Genomic DNA, 16,474 nt, shown 5'->3' with positions numbered 1-16,474 from the left:
ATTGTGTAATTGGTAAAGTTGATACCAAACAACAAATAATTAACAGGCTATCTCCTGATGCATTCAGACCAGATTTCAGTCTGTTTCACTTAGTTCAGCACCCGGTATCCATGGTAACTAACACATAAAGTTGTATTTATTGAAAATGGGTAAAATATCTGTTTTCATTCTAATTACACTATTTTATATGTTTTTTTCCACTTGATTCAGCTTACAGATTAAATTAACAAAGTCAATAATGTCAATAAATTTTATTTCCATAATTACAGCTGAAGAAAACTTTTTTTTCTAGTGAAATATGTAAAATGACCAATGTCTGGGGTCACTGTCAATTCTAGGCGAGGAAAGTAAACAACGGTTGCTATGGTGTCATTTGTCTGATGTTTCAGAATATCTGACAGTTTTGTGCTGTTCATCGGTTACGGGAAGTGTGTCTGTTTCTAGTTTGTTGTTGTGATGGGTTTCCTGGTATTCATTTTGATATCAGTGAGCCTTGATGATGTCACATATGCCCATTGATGACGTCATAGTTATGATGACATCACAGTAACTATGACGTCATCACACAAGACAGAAACATCCTTGTATCACTGTTCTGTTTTGTTTTTCACATGCACATGATCTTAAAGCATCATATTTTACCCCAAAAAAAAAATTATTCCTGAAAACTACAAAGTTATTCAAGTTTTAATTTTTCAGATTACCTCCCTTTGTTGGTAGTTTGAGAGCAGAATTGGTAAAAAATCACCTAGCAGGAGAATTCATATTACTCGGTCACTTTTAAAGTGAGAAAGGAAACGGATACATCTTTTTGTTCATTGTGTCATTTTCCAGACATTTAAAAGGTTTTGATTGAATTTTTGGGGAAAAAAAGGGATGTATAAGGTAGCAGAGTACAGTAGCGTACGGTGGCCATGGGTGATATTTTTATACAATGAATAACCCCTGTAATATAACATGTATCAAAATTTAAAAAAAAAATCAGCACTAAAATTGGCATATACATGATGAAGTGGACTATGTGGGCTTCATAATTTAAAAAAAAGAAAAGTCGAATTTGGTTTGAGACTACAATTTTGGGCATTTACGAATCTGTGTCTACACAACAAAAGCTAGCTTTTCAGGTAGTCTATTTTTGTACTCAGCACATGTGTAAATATTGTGAAAAATCCACCGGAATGACCTATGCTAAAACGTGAGTATTTCTGTTACCGAGTAGGCGATATTTAATTTCAGACAGGTTTTAAGAAAAACAATTCTACTTGCGGGGGTCAAATTCTGGGTTAAAAATCATGATTTTTTGCATATTTTGGTGTTTTTTGATATGGTAACCATGGTTTTCAGAAGTCCCAAATCTGGGGAAATTGCTTTTTGAAAAAAAAATGTTCTTCTAAAAAACACCTATTAAACATGTAGTTTATAAATATATATATATATGTAGGTGTGTTGTGCAGGATGAATCCGCTATCCATGTTTATCCGAGAGATGCCCTTTATTTTTAGGGTCAAGCCATTTCTACTGTACTCTGCCACCTGAGGTTAAATTTGTTAAAACCATCAAGCAACTGCTTCTCAAAGGAACTAGAAGACCTAAGATTATGATATTTTGGCTGTATTTATTTGGCTACCAAAATTACATTGATCTTAATTGACTGACAATTAGACTTAGTTTAAAGTATATAGTTCACGATTTAACCAGTGATTAGCTGGAATGAAAGGCTAACAAAGTTGTTCTATTAACGACAATGTTAAGACGAGGAATATGCTGTACACTGCCAAGCAACCATATCTAGTACATTCAAACACAAGAGTCCATATGTACAGAAAGCAGGCAGGGGAGTCGCACCATTTTTGGACATTGCATCAAATGGACTGTAATATATTAATAGGACAAAAAAAATCAAATCATGTAAATGATACATATAATGACGATGGAATGGATTCAAATATCTTATAAAGATAGGATATCTTATTTTATCATATTGCTATTGGTGATCATTAAAAATGTGGCTTTATTTTTTATAAAAAGATATATATAGTCAGAATTGCTGAGTGATAATAATGTTATATCATAGAGTTGACTGGTACAAATAGAAGATCAGTTTGGTGAAAAAATGTTGTTGCTAAATCTCCCACATCGAAAATAAATACACTGGAGGAATATGATCTCCCACTCACAGTCGGGGAGATTGACAACCCTGCTGAGAAAAAAATAATCATAAAAGCAATATTTATCAGTTCGCCATTTGAAATTTGGTATCAAAACATGTTTTCAATCATTTAGAAATATTAATGAGCCATGTATGAAACCATTTTTGTTCGAATCGAAAGACATCTCAAAATAATATTGTCTCTTGCTTTGATGAGTTATGCATCCTTAATCTTTGGTTTGCAAGAGTTACCTCCCTGCGTAGTGTACATATGTTGCTAATGGTGACGTCAAGCAGGGCTTAGCTGTCGAGCACGAACCGAAAATAGCCCGCCGTTGCTTGTGGCAGGAAGTACCAAAGTGAATACGTGAAAATTTGGATTTGTGGTTTATTTCATTGTTCGTTACACGTCAGGTAAGTAAGACATATTGTTTCGAATTCAAAGACATCGAATAGATTATCTTGCATTGAGCTGACATGGACAGCTGATGGATTCTCTTCATCTTATGAGATATTCTCATATGGTGCTGTGATTATGGTGCAAATGAATTTTTACTGTATTGCAAAGAAGCGTACCAACAGTCTTCACAAACTAAACTTCTAATTATATAATTCGATGTGATCTGTTTATGAATGTGTATTATTACGATACAGTAAAATACCGAGACTGGCGAGAGCTAATATCGTCCGCTAATATAACAGCAACATATTACTGTGCAGCCTATGATACTGTAACACCAACAATGCTCATCCAGCAGGGCCCAGGGGTTGGCACTAACTTTTAATAACTGGTGGACCCCCGTACTCCTCTCTTATTCAGGAGGGGGGTCCCCCCCAAAAGAAAATCAACCTAGCTAGATGCACAATCCTGGCATCTTAGTGTTTTTACACAAATAATGAAGGTTTTTAATTTTCTGTAAAATGCTTGTTTTGGCTCCTTACCTTTTTTTTTATTTTTCCTTTTAAGACTGATTTTTAAGAAATGACACAGAAACATGAAACAGTTTTCTGTGTTATTCTTTTTTTACGTAGGCCCCCAACAGGAGTCTGTACATGTGTATATATTTTTTGTTGCAAATCTGTTCAATCCTTCCTGGACATTTCGGAATCATCTTCTGAGTGTACCCTACATTTCATTAAGTTTGTGTCAGTATCATAATTGAGCCACGACTTTTTCCATGCCACTCCTGAAAGGTTCTCATCCTTTTTTGTTGCTCATGAATACACAGTTTGTGTATTTTCTTTTCTGTTGAAGTTTTTAACTTTTTTTTTGCGATTGGTTGTACCACAGGTACAATAGCCTCGTCTGTCAATACACCTATAACAGAATGAAGGTTCCCAAATCCGTCCCCCTAGTAAAATGACCCAGTTCCAGAAAACATGCGATTTTGTCATAACCGTAGTATAATTTTCAGTAGACTTCATGAAACATTGAAAAATGGTTGAATTTCAGTTGTTCGGACACTGCTGTCGGGGTACAGTCGTTTCGGTACACGTTAGTTTCGGTACTTCAAAAATAAGAGGTTTCGGTACTTTTTGTAAGTAGTTTCGGTACTTCACCGATTTTTTCGGTACTTCGTTTTTTAGTTCATAAATATTTCTCATTTGTCATTTATTGTTGGTTGTTTATTTTCGGTACTTCGTTTATTAGTTGATAAATATTATTTATTGTTGGTTGTTTATTTAACGTTTGCTTTCGTAGTTGTTAAAACAATCAAGCAGATCAGTCAATCATTGTTTTCAAACTCCAAATGTGATCCCGCAACATACGTGATGGTTGTTTATTTAACGTTCGCGTTTTTAACTGAGCAGCTGAGTAGATCGGAGTAGCTCAACGTTGAGGGAATTCACCAACTTGTCATAAAAATGACGGTTATATATATGTCCCGCTATACTTAAAAATTATTGAAATATGAATTAAACATGTTATATATATGTCCCGTTAGACTTAGCTAATAATTAGGGATTTCCGTTTCGGATGGAAATACCTATTGTTATTGTTATGTGTTTTAGTATTATTATTATTCTTAATTAATTATTATTAATACATTATATATATGTCCCGTTATATTTAGAAATTATTGAATATTGAAATATGAATGAAACATGTTATATATATGTCCTGCTATACTTAGCTATTTATTAATTAAACATGTTATATATATAAAATTATTCATCAATGTAATAATATTAATCTTGTTTTGTTTTTGGTATTCATGATTCGTGACGTGTAAAAACAAACTTATGTCACTGACATATTAGATATCAAGTTCGTGCTTATATCAAATATACATGGACTGTATCAAAACAAGCAAAGACCACTTCAAAAAATCTATCAAAGAAAAATATTAGAAACATGAGCAAATCAAAATAACAATCTGATACAAACACGTGTATTATAGCACAAGTTTGACTTAGAGTTACTTCCCTTGAAGGTATACAGCACGCAAAAAGTGGTGACGTTGACTAAAACTTGGTACCAAAGTGCGTTTTCCATAAGTACCTAAACGATTTTCAGAAGTACCGAAACAACTTTCAGAAGTACCGAAACGACTTTACCGAAACGACTTTCAGAAATACCGAAACGACTTTCAGAAGTACCGAAACGACTTTCAGAAGTACCGAAACGACCGGGTACCTAAACGACCTGAATTCCTGCTGTCCACGGGATGACACGCTAAATCCCTAGTGGGTAGCGCAAAACACATGTCATGTCCTGATACCTGAAAATAGCTGTTATAACAATTAACATAAAGTTATCCCGGTGCATGTGTATCATAAAACGCCAATAAATTGCGGGCCCATGTGGCTTTCAGCAGTTCCTATCCCATCTACCTTTTCTTTCTAACGGTACCGGTGTCTCCCTTTAGGGAGCTGTCCTCATTAATAACTCTGGGTGTTGTTAAAGGATGTCAATAACCCCAAACATAGCATGATCAAAGGATACAAAATATCAGCCATTTTCATCCAAATTTACCATTATACTTAAACTTCCACAAAGTTGCATGGTTTAATAGGAAAGATTTATAAAACTTTATGGTGGACTTTTACAACTATTCTATAAAATGATCCTTGGAGTGAGGATCCTTATATTAAGGATTTGAATCTATACTCAATTAACTCTGGAAGGGGTTCATTCCACTAGGGGCTTCAATGCTGGGGAGATGGTGGTCATGTTAATTATATAAGTGGTCACTTTGAAAAATCTTCAAATGACATCTCGGAAAGTTACTTGCAGGTGGAGCTAGACTAACATGTCATGATTAATCCAAAGTTGATGAGGGTCAGAACGCTTTCTCAAGACGGCTTATAATCCCCTCAGGTGGGTTCAAGGGCTCCATAGTCTTCATTAGCACATTAAGCCCTCGAATGAAATCTCTAAAAGTTGCTGGTGATTTATTTTTGAAATCACTCTCTGATGTTCACTATACAGTGAGGACCATTCAAATGCCCAATTGGATTTCATTCATTTAAAGGTAGATCAACCTAACACTATGTGTATCAGTCAGGATTTCAATCAGGTGACCATGCATTAGGGCCTATGGGACTCTTGTTTACTTCCCTTTTTGGGGTTTGGATAGGTGGGTGGGTTATGGCATCAAATTGATGGGCATTGCACCTCTGCTCATTGCTATTGATTAATTGGAAATATTTAAGGTGCATTGATTTATAGCCAACCCACATAATACAAGGCATGTATGCAGTGCTGGGTCCAGACCAGTTATCGTGATGTACCAATTGGTGTCACCTGTTTGTAGCTCTGTCACCTGTCTATAGCTCTATCACCTGTCTGTAGCCCTATCACCTGTCTAAAGCTCTAATACCTGTCTATAGCTCTATCACCTGTCTATAGCGCTAGCACCTGTCTATAGCTCTATCACCTGTCTGTAGCTCTATCACATGTCTATCGCTCTCTGTCACCTGTTTGTAGCTCTGTTACCTGTCTATAGCTCTATCACCAGTCTATAACTCTATCACCTGTCTATCGCTCTATCACCTGTCTATAGCTCTATCACCTGTCTTTAGCTCTGTCACCTGTCTATAGCTCTATCACCTGTCTATAGCTCTATCACCTGTCTATAGCGCTAGCCCCTGTCTATAGCTCTATCCCCTGTCTGTAGCTCTATCACATGTCTATCGCTCTCTGTCACCTGTGTGTAGCTCTGTCACCTGTCTGTAGCCCTATCACCCGCCTTTAGCTCTATCACCTGTTTATAGCTCTAGCACTTGTCTATCGCTCTCTGTCACCTATCTATAGCTGTATCACCTGTCTGTAGCTCTATCTCCTGTCTATAGCTCTGTCACGTGTCTATATCTCTATCACCTGTCTATAGCTCTACCACCTGTCTACAGCTCTATCACCTGTCTATAGCTCTAGCACCTGTCTATAGCTCTGTCACCCGTCTATAGCTCTATCACCTGTCTTGAGCTCTGTCACCTGTCTATAGCTCGATCACCTGTCTATAGCTCTATCAACTGTCTATAGCTCTGTCACCTGTCTGTAGCTCTATCACCTGTCTATCGCTCTATCGCCTGTCTATAGCTCTATCACCTGTTTGTCGCTCTGTCACCTGTCTATAGCTCTATAACCTGTCTATAGCTCTATCACCTATCTATAGCTCTGTCACCTGTCTATAACTCTATCACCTGTCTATCGTTCTCTGTCACCTGTTTGTAGCTCTGTCACCTGTCTATAGCTCTATCACCTGTCTATAACTCTATCACCTGTCTATCGCTCTCTGTCACCTGTTTGTAGCTCTGTCACCTGCCTTTAGCTCTATCACCTGTCTATAGCATTAGCACTTGTCTATCGCTCTCTGTCACCTGTGTGTAGCTCTGTCACCTGTCTGTAGCCCTATCACCCGCCTTTAGCTCTATCACCTGTTTATAGCTCTAGCACTTGTCTATCGCTCTCTGTCACCTATCTATAGCTGTATCACCTGTCTGTAGCTCTATCACCTGTCTAAAGCTCTATCCCATGTCTAAAGCTCTATCACATGTCTATCGCTCTCTGTCACCTGTTTGTAGCTCTGTCACCTGTCTATAGCTCTAGCACCTGTCTATCGCTCTCTGTCACCTGTGTGTAGCTCTGTCACCTGTCTATAGGTCTACACTTGTCTATAGCTCTATCACCTGTCTATCGCTCTAGCACCTGTCTATCGCTCTCTGTCACCTGTGTGTAGCTCTGTCACCTGGCTATAGCTCTTACACCTGTCTGTAGCTCTATCACCTGTCTCTAGCTCTATCACATGCCTATCGCTCTCTGTCACCTGTTTGTTGCTCTGTCACCTGTCTATAGGTCTACGCTTGTCTATAGCTCTATCACCTGTCTATAGCATTAGCACTTGTCTATCGCTCTCTGTCACCTGTGTTTAGCTCTGTCACCTGTCTATAGCTCTAGCACTTGTCTATCGCTCTCTGTCACCTATTTGTAGCTCTGTCACCTGCCTTCAGCTCTATCACCTGTCTATAGCTCTAGCACTTGTCTATCGCTCTCTGTCACCTGTGTGTAGCTCTATCACCTGTCTGTAGCTCTATCACCTGTCTATAGCTCTATCACCTGTCTATAGCTCTATCACCTGTCTATAGCTCTATCACCTGTCTATAGCTCTGTCACTTGTCTATAGCTCTATCACCTGTTTGTAGCTCTGTCACCCGTCTATAGCTCTATCACCTGTCTAGAAATATCTCAAATGTTTTAGTTTTAGTTTTATTGGTCTTAAAAGACAGGTTCACATTATCAATGTAAAAATCTGTTACCTTGAATTATGGCTGGTTAAATTTTTCTTAATAACAGCATTTCAACATGTTAACAAGCAATTGGCAGTGGAAAGGTGATGTACTGACAAACTGGGGCAAGGCTTTCCCTACTGAACAACTATTAGTACGTAATTACTGGTCATTGTTGGTGGTCACTGCCAGGTTAGAGTCCTCAGGTGTCCACTACAGGTGTGGGCATTAAACAATCAATCATTACGTGGACGGCCATCTGCTAAATGCCATAATGTTTCTAAGTAGTTACTGCCCAGTATCAAAGTCATCGCTATTAGAATGCAATGGCCAATCATATTACACTAACCTATAGCAACTCTGATCAGGGAATTAGAATGGCTGAGTTCGTAATTATAACATACATTCATCCTGTGTCAGGGAATTAGAACATCTGAGTATGTAATTAATTAGTATAACATACATTTATCCTGTGTATAAATGTATTCACCTAACTACTGATGTATTTCTTGATAATCATGACAGGTTGGTGATGTCAACAACCCTAGATGATTTTCGTACTTGCCAACTCTCTCGATATTGGAGAAAACTCCCGATTTTGGACCCTAAAATTGAGCATTTTCAACATCTAATTATTTTATCTGAAAGAACAGCTCAAACGATGCCATATGTAAATTAATGTAAATTAATGTTAAATCTAGTTCCATAGTCCAGTTTAAGTACTCAGAATTTCAGGATAAACCTTGCTAAACGTTAGTAGATGTACTGTCACAGGATGATGCAACAAGCCCATCCATGTCTAGAAGATCCAGCTCAGCGAATGCTATTTTCATTACCGGTATACAGCAAAAAGCCCACGGATCCAGATCAGCAAATGCTCATAATTTCATTATCTTGCAACAAGCCCACTGTGCATATTTTAGAATTTATGTGTTAGCCCCAATATATATATTGTTAGCCCCAATACAGTATATTGTTAGCCCCCATACAGTATAGTTTTAGCCCCAATACAGTACATATTGTTAGCCCCAATACAGTATATTGCTAGCCCCAATACAGTATATTGTTAGCCCCCATACAGTATATTGTTATCCCCAATACAGTATATTGTTATCCCCAATACAGTATATTGTTAGCCTCCATACAGTATATTGTTAGCCCCAATACAGTATATTGCTAGCCCCAATACAGTATATTGTTATAGCCACAATACAGTATATTGTTAGCCCCAATACAGTATATTGTTAGCCCCCATACAGTATATTGTTAGCCCCAATACAGTATATTGTTAGCCTCAATACAGTATATTGTTAGCCCCAATACAGTATATTGTTAGCCCCAATACAGTATATTGTTATAGCCCCAATACAGTATATTGTTAACCCCAATACAGTACATATTGTTAGCCCCAATACAGTATATCGTTATAGCCCCAATACAGTATATCGTTATAGCCCCAATACAGTATATTGTTAGCCCCAATACAGTACATATTGTTAGCCCCAATACAGTATATTGTTATAGCCCCAATACAGTATATTGTTATAGCCCCAATACAATATATTGTTAGCCTCAATACAGTATATTGTTATAGCCCCAATACAGTATATTGTTAGCCTCAATACAGTATATTGTTAGCCCCAATTCAGTACATATTGTTAGCCCCAATTCAGTACATATTGTTAGCCCCAATTCAGTACATATTGTTAGCCCCAATACAGTATATTGGTGAATACTCTAGATGCCTATGTTATACTATTTTACAGAATTTGATTAATTCAGAAGTATTTGTAAAAAGAAAAATCTATGATGAAAAATGAGGAAACGCAAAACAAACATGACGTACGTTATACTACATATACTTGTATGTAAATATCATATACAAAATAAAAAGAGTTCTGCTTCCTAATTTTTGTGAGCTGTCAGCATGGTCCTCACAGTTAGTTTCAACAGGCAATCTTGTTATCCCCTAATTATCACTTTGTTGGAAATTCTGAATAGTGAACAATTTTTATGGCAGGAATGTAGTGTCAAAACATGAAGCTATTTGATAAGTGGTTTGGACACAACCCTTGGTATTTGTGGAAGCTTCTGTAAGGAAGAGAATTGAGCTTCAAACCTGGGAACTTCCTCGATGACCAGGGCCACATTACATGTCTCTAACTAGGTTTGATACATATCTCTAAAATAACGTTGATCTTGTCGCAGCGAAGCTTTAGTGCTACTGGTGAATCAATACAATGTTTATCACATCCTGTGCAGTACCTAGCTAGGTATTCAACCATTGATTGTCTTTAACTTGTAGCAGCCATATTTCTACTTAACAGGTAAGTGCCTGTCTGTATAACCAGGTATAGATTTCAAACTGCATTCTGCATTCATGTCTGGCTGATCAGATGGCATCCTGGTATACAACCAGTATAACATCAAACTGTTAAAATTTGTACCACACTATGGGGTATGTTATGCATCATTACAAAGAAAGAAAGAAATGTGTATGAGCTTTCTCTTTAGTCAATACTCAGATGTGGAATTGAGTATTGATTATTTGTACATGTACATGTAAAAATTAAGCTTTATTATTTATTTATTTTTTATCTGTTTGAGAATCACATATAAAATTTGTGTTATGATATATTGCAATACAGGCCTGTGTATTGTGATAATTATCATGAATTTTTTGTAACTTGCATATCATGTATGACGTACAATAATCAAAATGGACAACAGCAATAACAAGCTTTGCCCGTTTCCTTACGGGCTAAGCTGTTGGTTCTATGACAACAGATTATATTGCCTTTTTAATATTTATTAGATATGAATAAAAAACACATAGCAGGTAGGTTTATGAAATTTAGGTTTAATTTATATAGATATTGTTTAGATCCAAGCAGCTCATCAGAGGGCCTAAAGGTAAAACAATGTTTTTTCCAAGTCTCAATTTGTGTCATGTTATTTGTATGTGAAAATAGATTAGAAATGAAGATGAGTAGAAGCTGAGCATCGTTTGAAAGTCAGACATGGCCATAGAGTAACCATTGATAAAGGGGAAAGTCAGACATGGCCATAGAGTAGCCATTGATAAAGGGGAAAGTCAGACATGGCCATAGAGTAACCATTGATAAAGGGGAAAGTCAGACATGGCCATAGAGTAGCCATTGATAAAGGGGAAAGTCAGACATGGCCATAGAGTAACCATTGATAAAGGGGAAAGTCAGACATGGCCATAGAGTAGCCATTGATAAAGGGGAAAGTCAGACATGGCCATAGAGTAACCATTGATAAAGGGGAAAGTCAGACATGGCCATAGAGTAGCCATTGATAAAGGGGAAAGTCAGACATGGCCATAGAGTAACCATTGATAAAGGGGAAAGTCAGACATGGCCATAGAGTAACCATTGATAAAGGGGAAAGTCAGACATGGCCATAGAGTAACCATTGATAAAGGGGAAAGTCAGACATGGCCATAGAGTAACCATTGATAAAGGGGAAAGTCAGACATGGCCATAGAGTAACCATTGATAAAGGGGAAAGTCAGACATGGCCATAGAGTAACCATTGATAAAGGGGAAAGTCAGACATGGCCATAGAGTAACCATTGATAAAGGGGAAAGTCAGACATGGCCATAGAGTAACCATTGATAAAGGGGAAAGTCAGACATGGCCATAGAGTAACCATTGATAAAGGGGAAAGTCAGACATGGCCATAGAGTAACCATTGATAAAGGGGAAAGTCAGACATGGCCATAGAGTAACCATTGATAAAGGGGAAAGTCAGACATGGCCATAGAGTAACCATTGATAAAGGGGAAAGTCAGACATGGCCATAGAGTAACCATTGATAAAGGGGAAAGTCAGACATGGCCATAGAGTAACCATTGATAAAGGGGAAAGTCAGACATGGCCATAGAGTAACCATTGATAAAGGGGAAAGTCAGACATGGCCATAGAGTAACCATTGATAAAGGGGAAAGTCAGACATGGCCATAGAGTAACCATTGATAAAGGGGAAAGTCAGACATGGCCATAGAGTAACCATTGATAAAGGGGAAAGTCAGACATGGCCATAGAGTAACCATTGATAAAGGGGAAAGTCAGACATGGCCATAGAGTAACCATTGATAAAGGGGAAAGTCAGACATGGCCATAGAGTAACCATTGATAAAGGGGAAAGTCAGACATGGCCATAGAGTAACCATTGATAAAGGGGAAAGTCAGACATGGCCATAGAGTAACCATTGATAAAGGGGAAAGTCAGACATGGCCATAGAGTAACCATTGATAAAGGGGAAAGTCAGACATGGCCATAGAGTAACCATTGATAAAGGGGAAAGTCAGACATGGCCATAGAGTAACCATTGATAAAGGGGAAAGTCAGACATGGCCATAGAGTAACCATTGATAAAGGGGAAAGTCAGACATGGCCATAGAGTAACCATTGATAAAGGGGAAAGTCAGACATGGCCATAGAGTAACCATTGATAAAGGGGAAAGTCAGACATGGCCATAGAGTAACCATTGATAAAGGGGAAAGTCAGACATGGCCATAGAGTAACCATTGATAAAGGGGAAAGTCAGACATGGCCATAGAGTAACCATTGATAAAGGGGAAAGTCAGACATGGCCATAGAGTAACCATTGATAAAGGGGAAAGTCAGACATGGCCATAGAGTAACCATTGATAAAGGGGAAAGTCAGACATGGCCATAGAGTAACCATTGATAAAGGGGAAAGTCAGACATGGCCATAGAGTAACCATTGATAAAGGGGAAAGTCAGACATGGCCATAGAGTAACCATTGATAAAGGGGAAAGTCAGACATGGCCATAGAGTAACCATTGATAAAGGGGAAAGTCAGACATGGCCATAGAGTAACCATTGATAAAGGGGAAAGTCAGACATGGCCATAGAGTAACCATTGATAAAGGGGAAAGTCAGACATGGCCATAGAGTAACCATTGATAAAGGGGAAAGTCAGACATGGCCATAGAGTAACCATTGATAAAGGGGAAAGTCAGACATGGCCATAGAGTAACCATTGATAAAGGGGAAAGTCAGACATGGCCATAGAGTAACCATTGATAAAGGGGAAAGTCAGACATGGCCATAGAGTAACCATTGATAAAGGGGAAAGTCAGACATGGCCATAGAGTAACCATTGATAAAGGGGAAAGTCAGACATGGCCATAGAGTAACCATTGATAAAGGGGAAAGTCAGACATGGCCATAGAGTAACCATTGATAAAGGGGATTCATTGATTTATAGATAAAGAATGGAGAATGGAGGAAAGGAGTTCAATATCAGAATCTGGAGGGAAACAAATTCTCCTTGGGAATGTCAACAAATTGGAAAATGGGACAAAATTATTTCAACTTCACCTAGAAATGTTACCAAAAATTGTTGCTAATGATCATCTCCTGACTAGGAGTAATTTTCAGGTCTGATTTGAAATCCAAGATGACTCTTAGCCCAGGCCTATTGGATCGGAAGAAACAGTTTCTGCTTCTTCTCAATTTCTATATCGGGCCAGTTTTGACAAAACTTCATACAACTATTCTCTCTTGGCGCTGAAGAAAAGTGTTCTTATTTTTTCGAAGTTTCCAATCAAAGATGACCTTCCACCTGATCAATGATGATCCGAGCCTTAATCAGGATACCTGTGATGCTGTCATATGGTACAGAACAGGTGCTGTTCTTTTGTTAGTTGATTCAAGTACAAAATGGCTGCCTTTCTTTCGATTGACTGATTCATTTTTTACTACCGGTAATTCTCAATTTCACAGATCAATTTTAACCAATTGTCATAAAAATATTCTTTTATTTCTTTGGGTCAGTAAAAAATCCAAGATGGCTGTCATTAGCCTTAATTCAATGGAAACATTTCAACTTCTTGTCCAGTACAACTAGTAAGCGATACAGGTCTCGGGGACCTGTTGTGGTAATGGTATTTTACTTTCTATTCCTTCGGTACTTTAGGGAATGTTAGTCTTGGTACACAGCAGTACATTCCACAGGAGTTTTATTGCAGAACTGCATGATTACCTGTGTTTCCCATGGCAACACCCACAACAATATATGTTACAGGTACATCAGACAAAAAATATTTAATATCTGGATTACCTGCCAAGATACACTGCTGGCGTTAGGAATTTGTTTACCTTCTAGATTACCACCTCCAACTTAAAATCCTGCTTGCTTTACATATGACATTATAGGAGAATAAAACAAAATCTTCATAATTTTCCTTAAAATTCATATCATGTAGCAGCTGAATATCAGAATTTAAATTTCTACATTTCAAAGGTCATCTGGAACTCATATGTCAATTTGAATGATGTCTTTCCATTAATCAGATTTTACAAACAAATTTGATTTCTAAAACTTTTCCTAGCATTTTTTCTTTATCTGTAATGTATAAAAGTTTCTAGAATTCTGTCCTATTTGTAACTTATCAGATCTGTTGTCATTTCCTTATTATATGGTAGATGGATATTGGGAATTGATCCGAATTCAGAATCATATGTGTTACGAAGGGGTTAATCATTGTAATACACCATCTAAACACAGATGATTTTTCCTTCTCCATGTCTGCTCAGTTTCATGGAGCTATATTTTAGCCCACCATCATCTGATGGTGGGCTATTCAAATCACTCTGCGTCGGTGGTCCGTCCGTCGTCCGTCGTCCGTCCTTAAACAATTCTTGTTATCGGTAATATGTAGGTTCCCCTTGGTCCTTAGCTGTGCAGGGCAACTTTTGAGACTGATCAAATAAACAACATGGCCGACAGGCAGCCATCTTGGATTTTGATAATGAAAGTTTGTTATCTCGATTTCTCAAAAAGCACCTGAGGGTTCTTTCTCAAATTTTATATATAGATGCCCCTTGGTCCGTAAATGTGCAGGGCAACTTTTGAGACTGATCAGATAAACAACATGGCCGACCGGTAGCAATCTTGGATTTTGATAGTGAAAGTTTGTTATCACTATTTCTCAGGAAGTGCGGGAGGGATCTTTCTCAAATTTTATATGTAGGTTCCCCTTGATCCCTCGTTGTGCCTGTTATATTTTGAGACTGATCATAAAAACAAAATGGATTGAAAGAAGAACTAAACAGATCTTTCTCATATTGCAATGACCAATTCTATTTCTTTCACATTAAGTACTGTACTAGTAAATACGTGAAATGACAAACTCACTTTGAAGGTTGGCTTTTATACACATCAGTATTAAGTTTAGATCAAAAGTTACCTCAAGGTGCATTTACTGTCAACATGACTTGATCAAACAGATTAGAGGAAAGAAGAGAAAAGATTGAACTGACAAAGAACTAATGAAGATGGTACAAAGGTGGGCGCCAAGATCCCTCTGGGATCTCTTGTATTTATGTAGTTATTCTGCAACAAGTGCAGAGGGCTAAAAATCACAGACTCGGATTCAGAGTGGAAACTCACAGGGCTTAAAACAGGACAGTTACTTATTAATAGTAGTACATTTTAACAAATTAACTACAATAGATTTGAGTAGTCTCATCAGCTCACCTGATCAGGAGAATTATGGTATTGTAGCGTCAATCGTCAATTCGTCCGTCAACTTTTCCTTTAAAACGCTACTAGACTTGAACGGCCCAGTAGATTTTGACTAAATCTGGTCTGGAGCATCCTTAGGCCAAGTGGACTGAATTTTATATAAACGGTGGGTGTGATCCCCCTGGGGGCAGAGGGGCGAGCCCAATAGGGGAAATAGAGGTAAAACCTTTAAAACCCTTCTTCTACCGTAGGGATTAAGGGCTTTTATCCTACTTTTGTCTGGAGCATCCTTGGGCCAAGGGGACTCAATTTGTATAAACAGTGGGTGTGGGCCCCCTGGGGCAGAGGGGCGGGGCCAAGTAATGGATATAGAGGAATAGCTTTAATATCCTTTTTCTTCTGTGGAGATGAAGGTATACTTTTAATTGACCAAATTGAACAGTAGCATCCTATGGGGAAGGGAAATCAATTTTGTATAAATGATTGGTTTGAACCCCCTGGGAGTGGGGCCAGATGATTTGCTTTGAACCAATCACTGTTGTGACTATAAGATTGTTCTAGTTTGATAAGACGGTGTTAATTAGAGGATATATAAAACAGACTTCATGGAATATTTATAGATATAATCTGTCTGTATTTATATCAAGGTGAGTGTTGAAAAACAATCCATTCAATCCCCTATGTGATACACAGTGATCTGGAGCATAGAATCAAACTTCAGAATTGTGAAGATGATATATACGTATGCATGTACACATATGTAAAACAGTATATAAAATAAAATGGGGGGGGGGGGGGGGGGATATAGTGTTGCCCATGTCTCTCACATCCAGTCCCGTCAAAGATCAAATACTGAAACTAATTTCACATGGTGATGGGGGCATTCATGTCTTACACACTTTTCTGGTTTAAGTTGTTTTAACAATACATTATTTCTCATCTGTTCATATCAAAAAACTTTTTTCAAGACAGAGAAAAAATCATTGTTACTTCTTTTAAAAAGTCTGCTGAATTTCTGTATAGGGTTGTTGATGACAGTGAATTTCTGTATAGGGTTGTTGATGACA

General features: G+C 37.8%; 1 protein-coding gene across 1 annotated transcript in view; it reads left to right on the top strand.

Annotated features, from left to right (window-relative positions):
- Positions 1-2,420: 2,420 nt before the first annotated feature.
- The window catches only part of LOC110450596 (serine/threonine-protein kinase NIM1-like), a 47,150-nt gene continuing 33,096 nt past the window's right edge, over positions 2,421-16,474 (top strand). Inside the window, exon 1 of the mRNA XM_021498199.1 lies at positions 2,421-2,563. The gene's annotated coding sequence lies outside the window, so the exon portion shown is untranslated. The remainder of the gene's footprint in view (positions 2,564-16,474) is intronic.

Source organism: Mizuhopecten yessoensis, unplaced genomic scaffold, assembly GCF_002113885.1.
Source record: "Mizuhopecten yessoensis strain PY_sf001 unplaced genomic scaffold, ASM211388v2 scaffold5343_2, whole genome shotgun sequence".
Classification (NCBI taxonomy): Eukaryota; Metazoa; Mollusca; class Bivalvia; order Pectinida; family Pectinidae; genus Mizuhopecten; species Mizuhopecten yessoensis.
This window is presented reverse-complemented; position numbering and strand designations above follow the sequence as displayed.